The following is an 18244-nucleotide window of genomic DNA, read 5'->3' as shown; positions in this document are numbered from 1 at the left end:
GTGGTGGAGAGATAATAGAAGATGGAAAGTGGATACAGTGAGTGTGGAAATTTCCTAGGAAGATAAACAGAGAAACGGGAAACAGCTGGAAAAGGATGCATGGTCAAATGGAGTTTTTAAAAAAAGATGGGCAATATTAATGTGTGATCTGCAAAGTGGGAGAAGACAGAGAAAGAAAGAGAGAGAGACAGAGTGAAAGGATGTAAGCATGTAGGTGAGAAGGTGGATTAGATGATGCACAGATGAAATTATTTTTATTTGATTATATATATATATTTTTTCTTTCTCTATTTCGAGGCTGGGTCATTAGGTGAGAGTGGGAACATATCTTACTAGGAAATGAAATAGTTATGACTATTGAAGTTGGGTGTTAACTTGAGTCTTGAGGACATAAATCAAAAGTAAGGCCAGTAACATGGTTGCAGACTTTTTTTTTTTTTTTGATTTAGCTTAGGATTTGGCAAATTTCTTCTGTAAAGTGATAGTGAAGTATTTTAGGCTTTGTGAACCATATAGTTTTCGTCTCACTACTCAACTCTGCTATTGTAGCATGAAAGAAGCCATAGATAACACAGAAGTTAATAAATGTGGCTGTATTCCAATAAAAACTTATTTATAAAAAGCAGGCAGTGTTCCACATTTGGTCAAAGGTTATAGTTTGCTGGCTCCTGGTTTAACTGCGTGCGTGTGCATGTGAAGGCAGAAGATATGTGGATAGCAACAGTCTTTTCTCTAAGTGAGTATGTGGATTGAGAGAGGTGCCAGCGAAACGGGAAGGTGCCCTTGTCCTTCTTACACGGTGTGCGATGGGGATGTGGCTGGTTTCTTCAGTGCCCCGCTGCTCAAACCTCTAGGGGAGCATACAGAGGGGGCAGGCTGTGGGGCTCCTACCTTATGGCAGTGTATAGGGCCGAATGTTTACAGCTGGAGCCCCATTGGGCGTACGTTACAGGGTGCTTTTTTGGGTTTAGCGTCTGTTGGCGGCTTGTTAACCAGCTCAATTAGACTCCCTTCTTTGTCACAAGGACAGAGGGATTTCTGTATCCCGGGATTTCTTGCCTTGGTGTACCGGAAGAATCGAATCACATGTGGGCTTGGAGAATGACTGCAACGTTTTATTGAGTAGAAGTAGCTCTCAGCAAATGGGGGAGCCAGAAGGGAGATAGTTTTCCCCTGGAGTCAGGCCGCTCAGTACCCCCGCTCAAACTGCGGTTAGGGTCAAACTCTGCATCATTCCACCAGTTGATGGCCTGCCGGCCTGCCGGTGCCTGTAGGCGTGCTCTTCCGCCAGTGTGCTCTCCATGACCAGCCACTTGTGTCGTCTTCCGCTGATGTGTTCCTCAGGACGTCCCGCTGCTTTTGTCTCTGCCTTGCTAGGGTCTCAGGTTTTCATAGGCCCAGGATGGAGGCGTGGTGGGCCAGGGTGGTCTTGGAAAATGCAACATTTGGGCACAAAGGCAGAAGTGCCTGTCCTCACCTAGGTTCGTGGAGGTGGAACTCTAGCCAGGAATCCACCTTTCTTTACCCAGCACTTCCTTTCTGCCTTCCCTGTCATTTAAAGGGACCACACTCTTCCCTTCCTAGCACTTCCATATCACCAGGAGATTCAGAGGGCTTACAGAAGATTTCGATAAATGTGTTTTACTACAGGCTTCAAGTAGGGCAATGAGGAAAATGAACTACATAAGGACAATGATGGACAAGGTTTCCAGGTTTCAACAAGATTATAGAATGTCAGTAGTGGCAATACCAAATCAGTGAGCCGGAAAGACAGGAGAGGGAGGTGAGATAGAGAGGGGTGCATGAAAGAGAGATTGTTGGAAGGTGGTGTAGTTACTGGTGGCAATAAGGTCTGGAGGGTGTGTGATTGAAATGCTTTGGAAGGGATGTTGGTTGGATTAGCTATGTGTATTACAATAATGATAATGTAATTGGTGAGGAAAAGGAAGACAGTGATCCAGGTCCTGTGGAAGAGTGACCATGAGGTCAGCAGATGACCATAACCATAAAAGGCAATGAGGGTAAAGTCTGATGACTTGAACTTCAAAAGAATGGAGGTTTATGAGAGAGGAAAGATGCTGTTTCAATGGTGGAGAATGAAGGATCCTGACCCCACCTCCAAGCAGAGCATACAAAGCTGTGAAGAGAAAGGTGGCCACTACTGAGAGAGCTGCAGGTGTGCACAATAGACAAATGAGATATTCCACTGAATAAAGGAAAGGAAAGTTCAGCCAAAGGCCAAAGTCTGAGAATTTGGTGATGATGGGAAATGAGTTTCTGTGGTCACAGAGGCTGTTCCCTAAGCTGGAGGAGCTGTGGCCATTGAGAGTAGCTGGTGGTTGAGCACCTTCTGGTAGTGGCCTCTTTCCTCCATATAGGGGGCAGGTAGGTGGGCAGCATAGCAGTCAGGAGAACAAGGCAGTTGGCTTCTGGTCAACCCTGCCTTCTGTGGTGTGTCAAGATAGATTTTTTTCAATACCTTTTTGTTTTTCAATGCACTTTCAATAGACTTGATTGATTATTGATTTTAATTGACAAATAATAATTGCGTATATTTGTAGGATATAGTGTAATGTTTTGGTCTATGTATCCACTGTAGAAAGATTTAATCAAACTAATTAACATATCCACTCCCCACCAACTTATTGTTGGTGGTGAGAATGTCGAAATTCTTTTAGCAATTTTGAAATATATAGTACATTATTATTAACTGTAGTCACTGTGCAGACCAATAGCCCACTAAAACGTATTCCTCCAGACTAATTGAAACTTTGTGCCCCTTGAGCAACATCTCCCTTTACTCCGTCCCTCCTCCCACCCCAGTCCCTGGTGACCACTGTTCTACTCTCTGCTTCTATGAGGTTGGCTTTTTTAGATTTCGCATGGAAGTGAGATGATGTGATGTTTGTCTTTCTGTGCCTGGACTATTTCATCTCTCATAATTTCCATTTCCTTTTATTATAGCAAATACAGTGACCGAATTACATCTGTTCTGAAATTTAAATTGAGATGACTGGAACTTTGTTTAAAACTTATGAAGAAACTTTTTAAGAGTTCACATTTAATTAAAATGTGTTTATGTCTCACATTCAGGATAATTGTATTCCCACTGCATTTCTGGAAGGGGGTTGAAGGATTTCCAACCTGCAGCAGATTTCCTAGCTTTGGTTTGGGTGAAGTCAGACTAGATGGTGACAGTGACACCTGGCCACATGGAGAAAGGTGGCATGATGGACTTCTCTGGAGGAAATTCTGTTTGTACACAGCAGAACACATTCTAAAAGTGTCTTTGCACTGAAGTGAGGGGCATAGGTTAGGGTTTGCCCCCGGAGGCTGTTTTTTTCTTCTACTGGCAGAGCAAGTCTCTGGTAAATCCAGCAGCGTAAGATGCCACAAGGGGAGGGATGCTCAGCAACAGGTTACAGTTGAGGGCACCATCGGAGGTGAGAGCTGGGTTTTGTGTTCCCATAAAGGGGTGTATTTTAACTTGACATTTCCTTTACCAACAAAAAGGAAAATAAAGAAGAATAATGCCATATAATAAAATGATATGGGACAATTGGGGAAGGGAAATTAGGCCATATTAATAAAATTCTAATTTTATAATTACATTCTTAAGTGGGGCAATCACCTTCCTTGATTTTAATTTGGGTGGGGAAAGTTTTTATGGGCAATTATTGTGAAATTTTATATACTCTTTCGTGGGCTGTAAGTGAAGGAATAATAGAATTTAAAACTGTGGATACAAAGCCGCAGGCTCTATTGGAAACACCTGCTACCAGATTCTGATGGAATTTGTTGAGAAGTACGATGTCATTTTGATTCTGTAATTTCCTCTCCGTGTATATGTGTGTTTGCTATATTTGGAAAGATTTCAGAGTTGTACCAAAGGTGACTGAGAACCAATGTAAATAATTTCAGGGAGTGCCTGAAGGCACTGGAATGCAGGAATGCTTCTAGAACTGCAGAGGTAAGCAGGCTGTTCTGCATCCCCTTGGGTGCCACATCAACAGCACCATCTTCATGGAAGAAAAATAATTTCCATTTAAAGTGGTAACTGACACTAGTGATCAGTTTCCTGCAAAGAGCAGGGATCAATAAATGGATTCTAAGCAATTATCAGCTTCTAGTGATTTTGCATTTCAAAAGATGCCAGAAATCTCCAGGAAGATGTTGAGATTTTTACTAAAAATGTTGGAATAAAAGGCTAGGAATGCAGAAGTAAGTAGCAAAGGATTGAGGCATTAACTCCTCCAATACTTATCATTTTTAGATGAATTTCCTCTTATTCTTATCCATGTGTCATGCATTATTCCAGGAGTTGAGGGCAAAGTAGTGATAAAAACAGAAATCTCTACCCTCATGGAGCTTACATTGTAGTGCATAGAGACAGATTGTAAAAAAATATATAAAGAAGAAAAACACAGATTGGGTAGATAAGAGCTAGGGAGAAAAATGAAGCTGGAAACGTGGATGCTAAATGGTGTGTGCAAGGAGTTAGTTTGCAATAGGGTGGCAAGGAAAAGCTATTCTAGGAAATAGCAGTTGAGCAAGGATTTCACAATGCAAGGGAGTAAGTAATATTTAAGAATGGATGGTCCAGGCAGAGAGAGTAGAGGTTGCAAAAGCTGTGACCCTGCAGCATGCTGTGTGCGTCTGAAGACCAGCAAGGGGACACTGTGGTTGGGTGGAGTGAGGTGGGAGTAGTAAGAGATGAGGACAGAAGGGGAAGTGTGGGAGCAGCATGCACTGAGCCTTGTGCCTTGCAAGTCATTGTAAAACATTCATGGCTTCTCTAACTCAGATGGAGTGGCTTAAGCTGACTTTTCTTTTAACAGATGTATTCTGGATAAAATATTGCAATTAGATTGTAAGCCATGAGGAGTACAAGTAAGAAGATCAATTAAGGGGCTATGGAAAGTTCCAGGTGAGAAATAATAGTTACTTTGGACTAGGGTGATAACAATGGAGATGGGCAAAGAGATAATATTCTGGGTATATTTTTGAGGAGATCTATGAGCATTTGCCGACAGATTAGGTTGAGAAGTGAGAGAGGCAGAGAAATTAAAGATAAGGCTAAACTTTTGGGTCTGAACAACTGGAAGGGTGGAACTGCCATTCATTGACCTACAGAAGACTGGAAAGTTGTGGGTGGTAGGGAAGATCAGGACTTCAGCTTTCTACCTGCTGAGTTTGAGTTGCCTCTTGGGCATCCAAGTAGAGAGGTCTTGTGGCAATCAAATATAAGAGTCTTGAAGTCAATGAAGAGATAGAGGCTGGAGCTCTAAATATGAGTGTTATCAGCATAATAATAGTATCGAAATCCATGACATGGAATGAGAACATTAAAGGAATGTGTGTAGATTTTTTTTTAAAGGTCAAGTAAAATGCTGAGAATTGGCCATTGGTTTTAGCAACCTAGAGGTCACCAGTGAGTTTGACAAGAGTGGTGGTGATGGCAGCACTGACTGGAGAGGGTCCAAAACAAAATCAAAGGAGAGAAATTTGAAACAGCAAGCAAATAAAATTAGTTTTGTTAACTGTATATTAAAGAGTGAGCAGAGAAATAGAGTAGTGGTCGGAGGGGGAAGCAGTGTGAAGAGAACTATTTTATTTGTTATTTATTTTTTAATATTTAAGAAATGATATCAGGTTTGTGAGTGATCCACTAGAGAGGGAGAAAGTGATGACACAGAAGAGGAGGGGAATTGCTGAGCTCCATTAGTGAACAGGTGAGAAGGGCAGTGATCTGGTACATAAGTAAAGGGGTTGCTGCTAGCTAGCAGTTAGAGCAGTTCATGGGTTCATCGTATCAGCAGGGAAGACTAAGTACTTAGGCCTGATTCTGGTAGGGCATAGAGATGTTGGCATCTATTCAAGACACCTTCTGATTGCTTATATTTAATTTAGGAAGTTTGGGTGCAGAAAGTGTGAAGGTGGCTAAATCTGCAGACATTTATTCTCTACCAGTGAGCTTGGGGTTGGACTGTATGTGATCTGAGATGCTTGGGGGATAGCTTCAGGTGCAGTGAGTGGGACTGGGCCAGTGTCCTTCTATAATGTTTCCTTATTCCCCAACATTACCTTGTCCCCTGCCAACAGGATCCAATTATTGATGTGAGACCCTGAATTTTAGACATTTTCTTTATCCAATCAACAGTTGGGGGGGCACTTACATTGGTTCCGTGACTTTGCTATTGTAAACAGAGCTGCAATAAACATATGAGTGCAGATGTTTTTTAATATAATAATTTCTTTTCTTTTAAGTAGATACCAGTAGTGGGATTGCTGGGTCAAATGGCAGCCCTATTTTTAGTTCTTTGAGATATCACCATACTATTTTCTATAGCGATTGAACTAATTTACATACCCACCAACAGTGTATGAACGTATCTTTTTCACTGCATCCATATCAACATCTGATGTTTTTTGACCGTTTAATAAAAGCCATTCTGACTGGTATGATATCTCAGTGTGGTTTTAAATTTTATTTCTCTGATTATCAGTGATGTTGAGTATTTTTTCACATGTCTGTTAGTCTTTTGTATTTCTTGTTTCGAGAAATGTCTATTCATATCACTTGCCTGTTTTTTCATGTGGTCGTTTGCTTTTTCTTGTTGAGTTGTTTGAGTTCTTGTAGATTCTGGATGTCATTCCTTTGCCAGAGGGATACTTTGTAAATATTTTCTCCCATTCTGTAAGTTGTTTGTTTATTCTGTTGTTTATTTCTTTTGCTGTGCAGAAGCTTTTTAGTTTAATTAGTCTTGTTTACCTGTTTTTGGTTTTGTTGTATTTGTTTTTGGGGCCTTCATCTTAAATTCTTTGCCTAGATTGATATCTGGAAGAGTTTTTCCTAGGTTTTGTTCTAGAATTTTTATAGTTACAGGACTTACATTTAGGTCTTTAATCTATCCAGAGTTAATTCTCGTGTATGATGAGAGATAGGGGTCCAGTTTCATTTTTCCGCATATAGCTAGTCAGTTATCCCATACCAATTTATTGAGTATAGTGTCCTTTCCTCATTGTTTATTTTTGTCCATGTTATTAGAAGATCAATTGATTGTAAATATACAGCTTTATTACTGGGATCTTTATTCTGTTCCATTGATCTATATGTATATTTTTGTACCAGGAACTTGCTGTTTTAGTTACTATAGTTTTGTATTATAATTTGAAGTCAGGCAATGTGATGCCTCAAGATTTGTTCTTTGTGCCTTTAAGTGCTTTGGCTATTTGGGCTCTTTATTGGTTCCATATCAACTTTAGGATTATTATTTTCTAATTCTGTATAAAAAGACATTGATAATTTGATAGGATTTTATCTCTCAACTTACTCCATACTGAGCCTCAATAAATTAGTCAATTACCCTTTAAGTGCTCCTACCCACAGGCTCCACATGTGGTTTCTGCCCCTAATAAGCTCCAATTTTCTGTATTCACCTGTATCCAGATTTGGGGAAAGCAATTTGCCCTGTTCCCTCAACTGACCAAAGATTTGTTGATTTTTCTGTTTTTCTTCTTGCAAAGAGGGGAGTGACGACTTCCAAGCTCTTGCATGTTGGACTGGAAATAAGAGTCTAATGGTCTTTCAATGGGAAATTATTCAGGTCATGGTACCCTTAGCCCAAAAGAAAGTAAAGGAGAGAAATTAATAACAAAAAGCATCCTTGTTAAAAAGAGAGAAGAAAGATGATCAATGGGATGAGTAAAGAGAAATAAGGAAGGGGAATTCTCATATTTTGATGGTTTAGAATTATATTTTGACCTAATCAATAATAAAAATCTATTTTCTCTTCCTCTTGCCTCTTCCTTGTCTTTACTCTCATCTTCCTTTATTTCCTCTCTCCTCCTTCTATCTTTTTCTTTTCTTTCCTTATGTTAAGAGTTGGGGAAATTTCTTCTCCCGTTCAGGCATGTCAATATTGGTATTTCTGCTAGGGAAAAAGTGGTCCATCCCCTTTTAGACTGGCTGCACTGGCATGTCAGACAGATGCATTGTGTTGGAATCACCTTGATGCTTACATTGGAGCCTATCCCAGACCTTTTTTCTTTTGTCAAATAATCTCTTATTTAAAAAACATTTTATTGAGGAATAACTGACATACAAAAAGCTGTACATATGTAAACACAACTTGATGACAAAATAAAGTTTGAAGATAAGTATATACCAGTGAAATCATCACCACAATCTATGCCATAAACACATCACTCTTTCTTGATTCTTACTGTAAATTTTATTTGTGTTGACAACAGGGCAAACATAGAGTGACTTGGCTCTCAGGATCCCCTCTGAAGGTCACTAATTGAACTCTCAAGTGAGGATGATTTACTCACTTGCCAAGTGCTGAATACAAGGGTCTAGGAGACAGATTGAAAGCTACCAAGTACCCCTTTGCTTGACATGTTAGAGTTTAGGGCATTGATTTCCATTGTTTTTAATATGCTTTGCTTATACTTTTGTGGACCATTTCAGTCTTCATTAATTTTCACAGGGCTCTTGCTGTAGAGAGAATGAACATATAAGCTCTCCTTTTTTGGCTTTAGTGGGATGTTATTCACAAGTAACTGCTGCAGTCTAGTGAGTCAGCAGTCCTGGTTTTTGAAATGGCAATGCCAGAACCATGCCTCTGTGGAGGCCAGCACATCGTCTGATGATGGAGTCATAACAGCCTGGACACTGACCACAGGTGTCTGCCTTATCAAATGGGTGATACTGTTAATGCTGAGACAAACAAATGTCCTTAGAATCTCAGCACAATGGACTGTCTTGTGTATACTCAAAACCTAAAAATATTAGCAATTGTTATTCAGTGCTTGGCCCTCCAAGGATCCCAGGAATCTAGTTATAAGATCCAGGCTGCATCTTTACCCGGTCTAACTCTAGCTTTTTTGTTCAGAACTTCAATAAGTCATTACATATAGTATTAAGTATCCAAGAGCCTTGAGTAAGGATACAGTGTGAAGAGAAGGCATTGTATTGACTTTGAGTAGAAGGGAGTGGCAGACGTCTTGCAGAGAAGGAATGAATGAAGGTAAGCAAACAAGGCCTGGTTTGTGAAAGAGGATTAAAGAAAGCCCAATGTTGCTGCAAGCTTGGAAGTGAGTTGGACATGCATCACCTTCAGAGGAAGGTAATTCAGAAGGAAAAAGAAAGAGATACACAATCAGAGTTTTGCCTCTGTATCTTGGGCTTAATTATTCTTAGAGGATATACCCTCAGAAGCCAGAATGCTGAGAATTCAAACCCATTCTTCCACTTACTAGCTGTTTAGCCTTGGGCAAGTTAGTTAACTACTCTGTTCTAAGAGTTATTATAAAAATTAAATTATTTAATATCTATAATGCTCTTAGAATACTGCCTGGCATGTTATCAGTGCTATTAAGTATATGAATCCTGTATTACATAATTGTGGATCGCTTTCTTTGAACTATGTTGTGAGTATAGAGTTTATAGAGGTGCCTGATGTACATGTGCGGATGTAAAGTTTGGTCCTGTCACTGAGGAGATTTCAAAAGTACAATACTCAACAAAAATACTGCAACTTAAAGTTGCAAGGGAATCATGTAGATTGTTCACTCCACATGGTCTATAATAACTAATTAAGATCAACATGGAGAAAGCTTTCCAGGGGCTTTGTGCAGTCTCTGACAGCAGCTATCCTGCTGCACAGGCTCTTCAGGGACTTGGGTGAAGTTATAAAGGGTGTGCTCATTGGAGCTATGGGGGAATATATGCAGTACATGTTTGTTTAAAACAATTCAGATCCCAAAAGGTGTGGTTCAGCTTAAACTCTTCTTACTTGTCTCACCGCAGCTCCTAACACTGCTCTCCTTTCAGTGTTAGGCTACACCACTTGGGTGTTTCTGTGCACGCTACATACCCTTTCCTTGTGCTATTCTTTCTTCCCGGATGTTTGGGGAATGCTTCTTTTGTGTCATTAGCTGAATAAAGCCATTCCTTTCTGGGGCACCTTAAAGGCCATTATACTTTAATCACAACCCAGGAAACTGCCTGTACCTCTTGGAGGCTCAAGGCAGACCCAAGGCTTTGTTGGCAAATCCCAGCTTTGCCTTGGATGGCAGGATGAGGGCAGGCACCTGTCCCCATGGGCTCAGTTCACACACACCCCTTTATTTCACACAGAGCAAGATGCTGTCAACCCTGTGAAGAAAAGGGATCTTCTCATTCTAGCGAGGACTTGCACATACCCCAATTTGGCTATACCACTTTCCTCCGCACAGCCGTTTGTGCCACCAGTGATGAAGGGCATCTCATTTAAGGGTTTATTAAACAGACTTAATTAGGCAGGGAGACCAGAAAATTGCTTTATTATTCTCTCTCACTGCATTCAATTCCATTCTGTTTGCTCTTCCTTCCCCACCACAGGACTGAATCTAGGGATGGTCTCACAGCATTTCTGGTCTGTTTTAGATACTAGAATAGTCATGTCTTCAGGTATTAGCAAGTTGAGATATATTTAAATTAAAGCTTCCTTCCCAGACACAGAGGAAATCCTCTCCTCCTCACCTGCTCAGGCCTGGCTCTGCTCGTGGATCAGAGCTGGGGCTGGGCTGGTTCTGCTCCTTCACTCTGCACAAGCATTGTCCTACCTCCTCCGCAGTAGTCTGACTCCCTCTGCATCCTGCTGGATTCCGGCTTGGAGGAGGCAGCCATTCCCTCATTCAACAAACATTCATTGTGTTTTAAATTTACGTCAGGTACTGCTCAGAGTTCTGGATATAAACCCAGGTGATAACGTCCTGCTTCATGGAACTTTTTTCAAGCAGAGTGAGGCAAAATGTATTACTAAAAATATATTGAATCTTAAGACAATAGGAGGTGTGGGGGAAAGTAAAGCAGAAAAGAGGAACAGGGATTTCTGAGAAGGAGGTTTGCCATTTTATATACAGTGGTCAATGAAGGACATTCTGGTTAAGTGACATTTGGGAAAAGATCTAAGGGAAGTAAGTGAGTGGGTCATAGAGAAATATGGGGAAGAAAACCCAAGCAGAGTAGACCTCATATTCAAAGGACACAAGGTGTGAACATTGAGGCAGAGAAGTAGTGAGGACAAGATGGGGTGAAGTCATGGACATGTCAAGGTCAGAAGTGGAGAGGCCAGTTGAGGGATTATTGGAGTAATCTAGGAACAGGAGGACATCTGCACAGAGCTTGGCATAGCCATACAGACTATCTTCTGAAGGTAAACCAGAGGCTGGAGGTTGAAAGAGCAGGGAGAAGATGTGAAGGAGCAGAGGAGGGAAGGGAAAGAACTAGGGAATTGTGGTTGCAGAATTGCAGCAGTCCTAGTGGCCCCTTGAGGCTAGTGGTCATTAATTCAAACAAAAACAAGTCGGCTTGGTTTTACTTAGGTGGCATTCTACAACCTGAGTACAGAACATTTTTTCTGAAACATAATTTTGTGGGTTCTTTGGAGACTCCCATATGAGGACATCTATTGTAACTCATTCCTTTGTGACTCTTTTCCGTCCCTGTGAGGCAAAACAATTCTGGGATCTTGCATCTTGGCAGGACACCACCTTGTTTAGGATGCTTTAAAAGTGACTTGAACTCTCGGCGTTAGCGCCTTTTTTCTGGAAACCTCTGCGCCATGAGAGCCAAGTGGAGGAAGAAGCAAATGTGCAGGCTGAAGCACAAAAGAAGAAAGATGAGGCAGAGGTCCAAGTAAACCGCTAACTTGTTGCATCGTGGAGGCCACAGGAGCAGAAACATGGAATGCCAGGCGCTGGGGATGCTGGTACAAGTTGTGGGACTGCATGCTACTGTCTAGAGCTTGTCTCAATGGATCTAGAACTTCATCGCCCTCTGATCGCCGATCACCTCTGAGACCCACCTTGCTCATAAACAAAACTGCCCATGTTGGTCCTCTGCCCTGGACTTGTGACATTCTGGACTATTTCTGTGTTTATTTGTGGCCGAGTGTAACAACCCTAAAATAAATCACCTCTTCCGCTCTTTTAGCTGAAGAATTAAAAAAAAAAAAAATGTGACTTGAGATTTTACTTTATTTGCACTTGTCAGAGCATTCACATGCCTCTTGGGAATTTCGCATTCTTTCCTGTCATTGGGGGAGACATAGCTGACCCCCTGTTTTCCTCTCTCCTTGTTCAACCCTTGTGGCTGATTCAGACCTGTCCAGGTCAGAGTCCACAGACTATCTCGTTGCAACCCACACTTTAGGGGATACATGTTAAGTTCTTCCAAGAATTTTCCAGGTTTGATCAGGTGAGACTGCTATGTTTCTGCAGCCTAGAAAGTACTGTCTAACTAGAGAATAAGATGGTAACTTCCTTTTCGTGGAAGTATAGATTTGGATCTCTTTGTACTGTTCCTTAAAAAAAAGATTGCTAGGATAAAAGTACTACACCTGTGTAATAGGACACCTGCATACTATATACTATAGGAATGGAACACCTGTATACTCTTTACTCAGATTCACCTATTGTTAACTTTTTACACCATGTACTTTATCATTTGCATGCTGTCACTATATAGATAGATAAAGAAGTCTATTTCTGTCTTTGTTTCCTCTTGAATACTTCAGCGTCTATTTTCTAAGAATAAGCATATTCTCTTATAAAACTACAACACAGTTATGAACTTATAAAAATTACATTGATATAATTATTTAATTTTAAATCTAATATATCATTTTATATTTTAAGTTAGAAGTTGATTTAATAATGTCCTTTAAAGTATTTTCCTCCTGAGTACAAGCTCTGGTCTAGGCTCAGGTATTGCATTTACTTGTTATGCCTCTTTATCATCCTTTAATCTAGAATATTTCCATATAATTTTATGACACTGACATTTTTGAAGGATACTTTCCCTTTCTTCTAAAAAATAAAACGTTTCTCATTTTGCATTAATCTAATGTTTCCTTCTGATTAGATTGGGGTTACGTATTCTTTTTAAAGAATTGAGATAAAATTCACTTACCACAAAATTCATTTTTTTAAATGGACTATTCAGTAGTTTTTAGTTCATTTATAAGGTTGTGAAACCATCACCACTGTCTAATTCTAGAATATTTTCATCATTGCAAAAATAAACCTCATACCGATTAGCAGTTACTCCCTATTCACTACTACCTCCAGCCCCTGGAGTCCATTAATATACTTTAATTCAACACGTATTTGCCTATTTTGAACATTTCACATAAACACTATTGTATAATATATGACCTTTTGTGTCTGGCTTCTTTGATTCAGCATAACGTTTTTAAGGTTTATCCTGGTAGTATGTATCAGTGTTTTCTAGATGAGTAATACACAATTACAAGGAGATACATTTGTTTAGCCATACATCAGTTAGTGGATATTTGAGTTGTTTCTACCTTTTGACTATTATGAATGATACTGTTGTGAAATTCATGTACAAGTTTTTGTGAAAGTGTGTTTTTATTTCTCTTGGATATATACCTAAGAATGGAAGTGCTGGGTTATAAGGTAACTCCATGTTTAACTTTTTTGGGAACTACCAAAGTATTTTCTAAAGTGGTTGCATCAGTTTACATTCCTTCCAGCAATGGACGAGGATTCTAATTCACCCGCATCATTGCCAACACTTCTTAATGCCTGTCCTTTTGATTATAACTATTCCAGTGGGTTTGAAGTGGTATCTATCTCACTATGGTTTTAATTGTCATTTCCTCATTTCCCTAATGACTCTTTTTTTTTTTTTGAGACGGAGTCTCACTCTGTCACCAGGCTGGTGTGCAGTGGCACAATCTCACTGCAACCTCTGCCTCCTGGGTTCAAGCAATTTTCCTGCCTCGGCTTCCCAAGTAGCTGGGACTACACACACGTGCCACCATGCCCAGCTAATATTTTGTATTTTTAGTAGAGACTGGGTTTCACTATGTTGGGTAGCATCTCTTGACCTCATGATCCACCCGCCTTGGCCTCCCAAAGTGCTGGGATTACAGGCATGAGTCACTGTGCCCGGCCTTCCCTAATGATTAATGATACCAAGTGTCTTTTCATGTGCTTACTGGCCATTTGTATATCTTCTGTGGGGAAATGTCTTGTTCAAATTTTTTGCCCATTTAAAAAAATTTTTTTTAATTGTCAAGTTGTGTTCTTCATATATTCTGGATACTAGACCTATACCTAGACCCTTATCAGATATATTTGCAACTAATCGCTCCCATTCTGTGGGCTTTTAATTTTCTTAACAATGTGTCTTTTAATGCACAAAAGTTAATAATTTTGATGATATCCAATAAATTTTTTTCTATTGTCTATTTTTTTCTTTAGTTGCTTGTGCTTTTGGTGTCATATCTGAGAAACTGTTGTCTAGATCAAGGTCATGAATATGTACTCCTATGTTTTCTTCTAAGAGTTTTATAGTTTTAACTTTTAAATTTAGGTATTTGATCCATTTGAATTAATTATTGTACATGGCAAAAAGGAAGATCCATCTTTATTTTTTGCAAGTGGATATCCAGTTATCCTAGCTCCATCTTTTGCAAAGACCATTCTTTCCCTATTGAATTGTTATGGAACACTTGATGAAAATCAATTGCCCATAAATGTATGGGGTTTTTTTATGGACTCTCAATTCTTTTCCATTGATGTATATGTCCATTCTTATGCTAGCACCACATGGTCTTTACTACTGTAGCTTTGTAGTGACTTTTGCTATTGGGAAATGCAAGGATTCCAACTTTGTCCTTCATTTTAGAGATTGTTTTGCTATTCTGGGTTTCATATATTTTCATATAAATTTTAGAATAAGTATGTCAATTTCTGGAATAAGGGCAACTAGAAATTTGTTTGTTTGTTTGTTTTTTTAAATAAATATAGAGAGTACAAGAGCAGTTTTATTATATGGATATGTTGCATCATGGTGAAATTTGGGCTTTTAGTGTAACCATCACCTGAATAGTGTATATTATACCTATTTAATTTATTGTCTTTCACCCACCTTCTACTCTCACACCCTTCTGAGTCTCCAGTGACTATTATTCCACAATCTATGTCCATGTATACACTTTATTTAGCTTCCACTTATAAGAAAGAACATGTGGTATGTGACTTTCCATTTCTGTGTTATTTCACTTAAGATTGTAGCCTCCAGTTCTATCTATTGTTGTAAAAGACATGATTTCACTTTTTTTATGGCTGAGTAGTATTTCATTATATATATGTATGTGTGTGTGTGTATATATACATATGTGTGTATATATGTGTGTGTGTATATGTATGTATGTGTATGTGTGTGTGTGTATATATATATATTCAATAAAATGGTCCTGGGAAAATTGGATTGCCATATGCAGAATAAAACTGGATCCCTATCTCTCACCATATAAAAAATTAAGTAAAGATAGATTAAAGACTTAAACATAAGACTGAAAATTTTTAAAATACTAGAAGAAAACCTAGGAAAAGTTCTTCTGGCCTAGGCAAAGATTTTATAACTAAGACCTCAAAAGCAAGTGCAACAAAAACAAAAATAGACAAATGAGACTTAATTAAATTAAAAACCTTCTTCCCAGCAAAAGAAACAGGCAGCTAGAATTTTGATAGGAATAAATGGAATCTGTAGAATAATTTGGGGAGTTGCCATATTAAAAATATGAAGTCTTCCAATGCATGAACGCAGGCTGTTTTTCATTTATACAGGTCTTTAATTTTTATAATTACATTTTATGGGTTTTAGATTTCAAGTTTTTCACTTCTTTTGATAAACTTACTTGTACACACTTTATTTGTATACTATTGGAAATGATATTGTTTCCTTTTCTTTTTCTTTCTTTCTTTTTTTTTTTTTGAGACGGAGTCTCGCTCTATTCACCCAGGCTGGAGTGCAGTGGCACGATCTCGGCTCACTGCAAGCTCCACCTCCCGGGTTCACGCCATTCTCCTGCCTCAGCCTCCCGAGTAGCTGGGACTACAGGTGCCCACCACCACACTCGGCTAATTTTTTCTATTTTTAGTAGAGACGGGGTTTCACCATGTTAGCCAGGATGGTCTCCATCTCCTGACCTCGTGATCTGCTCACCTCAGCCTCCCAAAGTCCTGGGATTACAGGCATGAGCCACCCTGCCCGGCCATGAAATTGTTTCCTTAATTTTATTTTTGAATTGTTCATTGTTAGTGTATAGAAACACAGTTGATTTTGTATATCGATCTTTTATCTTGCAACCTTGCTGAATGTATTCATTAATTCTAGTAGTTTTTTTGTGAATTTCTTAGGAGTTTCTGTATGTAAGATCATGCCATATGAGAATAGAAATTTTACTTCTTTTCCAAACTGGATGCCTGTCATTTCTTTCTTTTACCCAATTGCTCTGCCTGCAACTGCCAATAAAACGTTGAATAGAAATGATAACAGCAAAAATATTTTTCTTATTTTTGATCTTAGGAGCAAAGCTTTCAGTTGTTTACATTTATGTATGATGTTAACTATGGGTTTTTCATATAGAGTAGTCTTCCCTTATTTGTGATTTCACTTTGTATGGTTTCACTTTGCAAAATTTCAGTTACCTATGGTCAACCGTGGTCTTAAGATATTATATACTGTAAAACATTTTGAGAAAGAAAGAGAGACCCTACTCACGTAGTTTTTTATTACAGTAAATTGTTATAATTGTTCTATTTTATTCTTAGTTATGGCTGTTAATCTCTTACTGTGCCTAATTTATGAATTAAACTTTATCATAGGTATGTATGAGCAGGAAAATACATAGTGTATATGTAGGGTTCAGTATTATCCACAGGTCTCCACTGCTGGTCTTGGAACTTATCTTTCATGGATAAGGGGGAACTATTGTATGCCCTTTTTCAGATTGAATTTCCATTCTATTCCTAGTTTTTTGAATTTTTTTTTATCATAAAGGGAAGAAAGTTTTGTCAAATGCCTTTTCTATGTCTATAGAGAGAATTCGTGATTTTTTCCCTTATTCTATTAACATTATGTATTACATTGTTTGATTTTTATGTGTTAACCAACATTGCATTCCTAGATAAATCCTAGTGGGTCATGGTGTAGAATCTTTTTAGTATACTGCTATATTCAATTTGGTAGTGTTTGTTAAGGATTTTTGCATCTATATACATGAGAGATATTCATTTGAAATTTTCTTTACTCATAATGTGTTTGCCTAGTTTTGGCATCCAAGTAGTAAGTGGAGTAAGATGGAGAGTTCTGTTTCTTCATTTATTTTTTTGGAACAGTTTGTAAAGGATTAAGTTTAATTATCTTCTAAATGTTTGAAAGAAGTCATAAATGAAGCCATGTGGCATTCTTGTGCTTTTCTTCATGAGACTTTTTAAAATCTATTTTATCTAGGTTCTAATTCATTGGCACGAAATTTTTCATAGTATTTCCTTAAAATATTTTTATTTCTAGAAGGTTGCTAATGATTTATCCTCTTTTCATTTCTGATTCTTAGCAATTTGACATTTTTTCCTTCTCTTTTCTTGTTGTTCTAGTTAAACATTTGTCAATATTGGTAACCTTTTTAAGAAACCAATTTTTATTTCACTGGCTTTCTATAATGCTCTTCTATTCTGTTTTATTTATTTGAGCTTCAATCTGTATTTCTCCTTCCTTCTGCTTGCTTTACATTTAGTTTGCTTTTCTGATTACTTAAGTAAAAGTTTAGTTAATTGATTTAAGTTTCTTTTTTTTAAATATATGCATTTACAGCTATACAATTTCCTCTGAGTACCACTTTTGCTGAATCTCATGAGTTTTGGTATGTCACATTTTCATTCTCATTTACCTTAAAATATTTTCCAATTTTCCATTAGATTTCTTTTTTGACCCACTGGGTAGTTAAGGGTGTTTCATGAGGTTTCTGTGTATTTTTAAATTTCTGAAATGGAATTGTGTGTGAATTTCTAACTTTTCTGACTTTTCCATTGTGTTTGGAGAATATATTTTGTATAGTTTTAATACTTTAAATTTATTGAGACTTGTTTTATCACCTAACATAGAATCTATCCTTGAGATTGTCTCATGCGTACTTGAGTAGAATGTGTATTCTGCTAATATTGGATAAAGGACTCTGCAGGTGTCTGTCAGGTCTAATTGGTTTATAGTACTATTCAAGTCTTCTTTTTTCTTGTTAATTTTCTGTATAGTTGTTCTATCCATTACTAAAAGTGGAAGTATTGATGTCTCTGACTATTATTGTTGATGTGTATTATTTCTTACAACTGCGTGAGAGTCTACAATTATCTCAAAATGAAATAAGTTAAATTTTTAAAA

The sequence above is a fragment of the Macaca thibetana genome, chromosome 9 (assembly GCF_024542745.1).
Source record: "Macaca thibetana thibetana isolate TM-01 chromosome 9, ASM2454274v1, whole genome shotgun sequence".
In the NCBI taxonomy this organism is placed as follows: domain Eukaryota; kingdom Metazoa; phylum Chordata; class Mammalia; order Primates; family Cercopithecidae; genus Macaca; species Macaca thibetana.
This window is presented reverse-complemented; position numbering follows the sequence as displayed.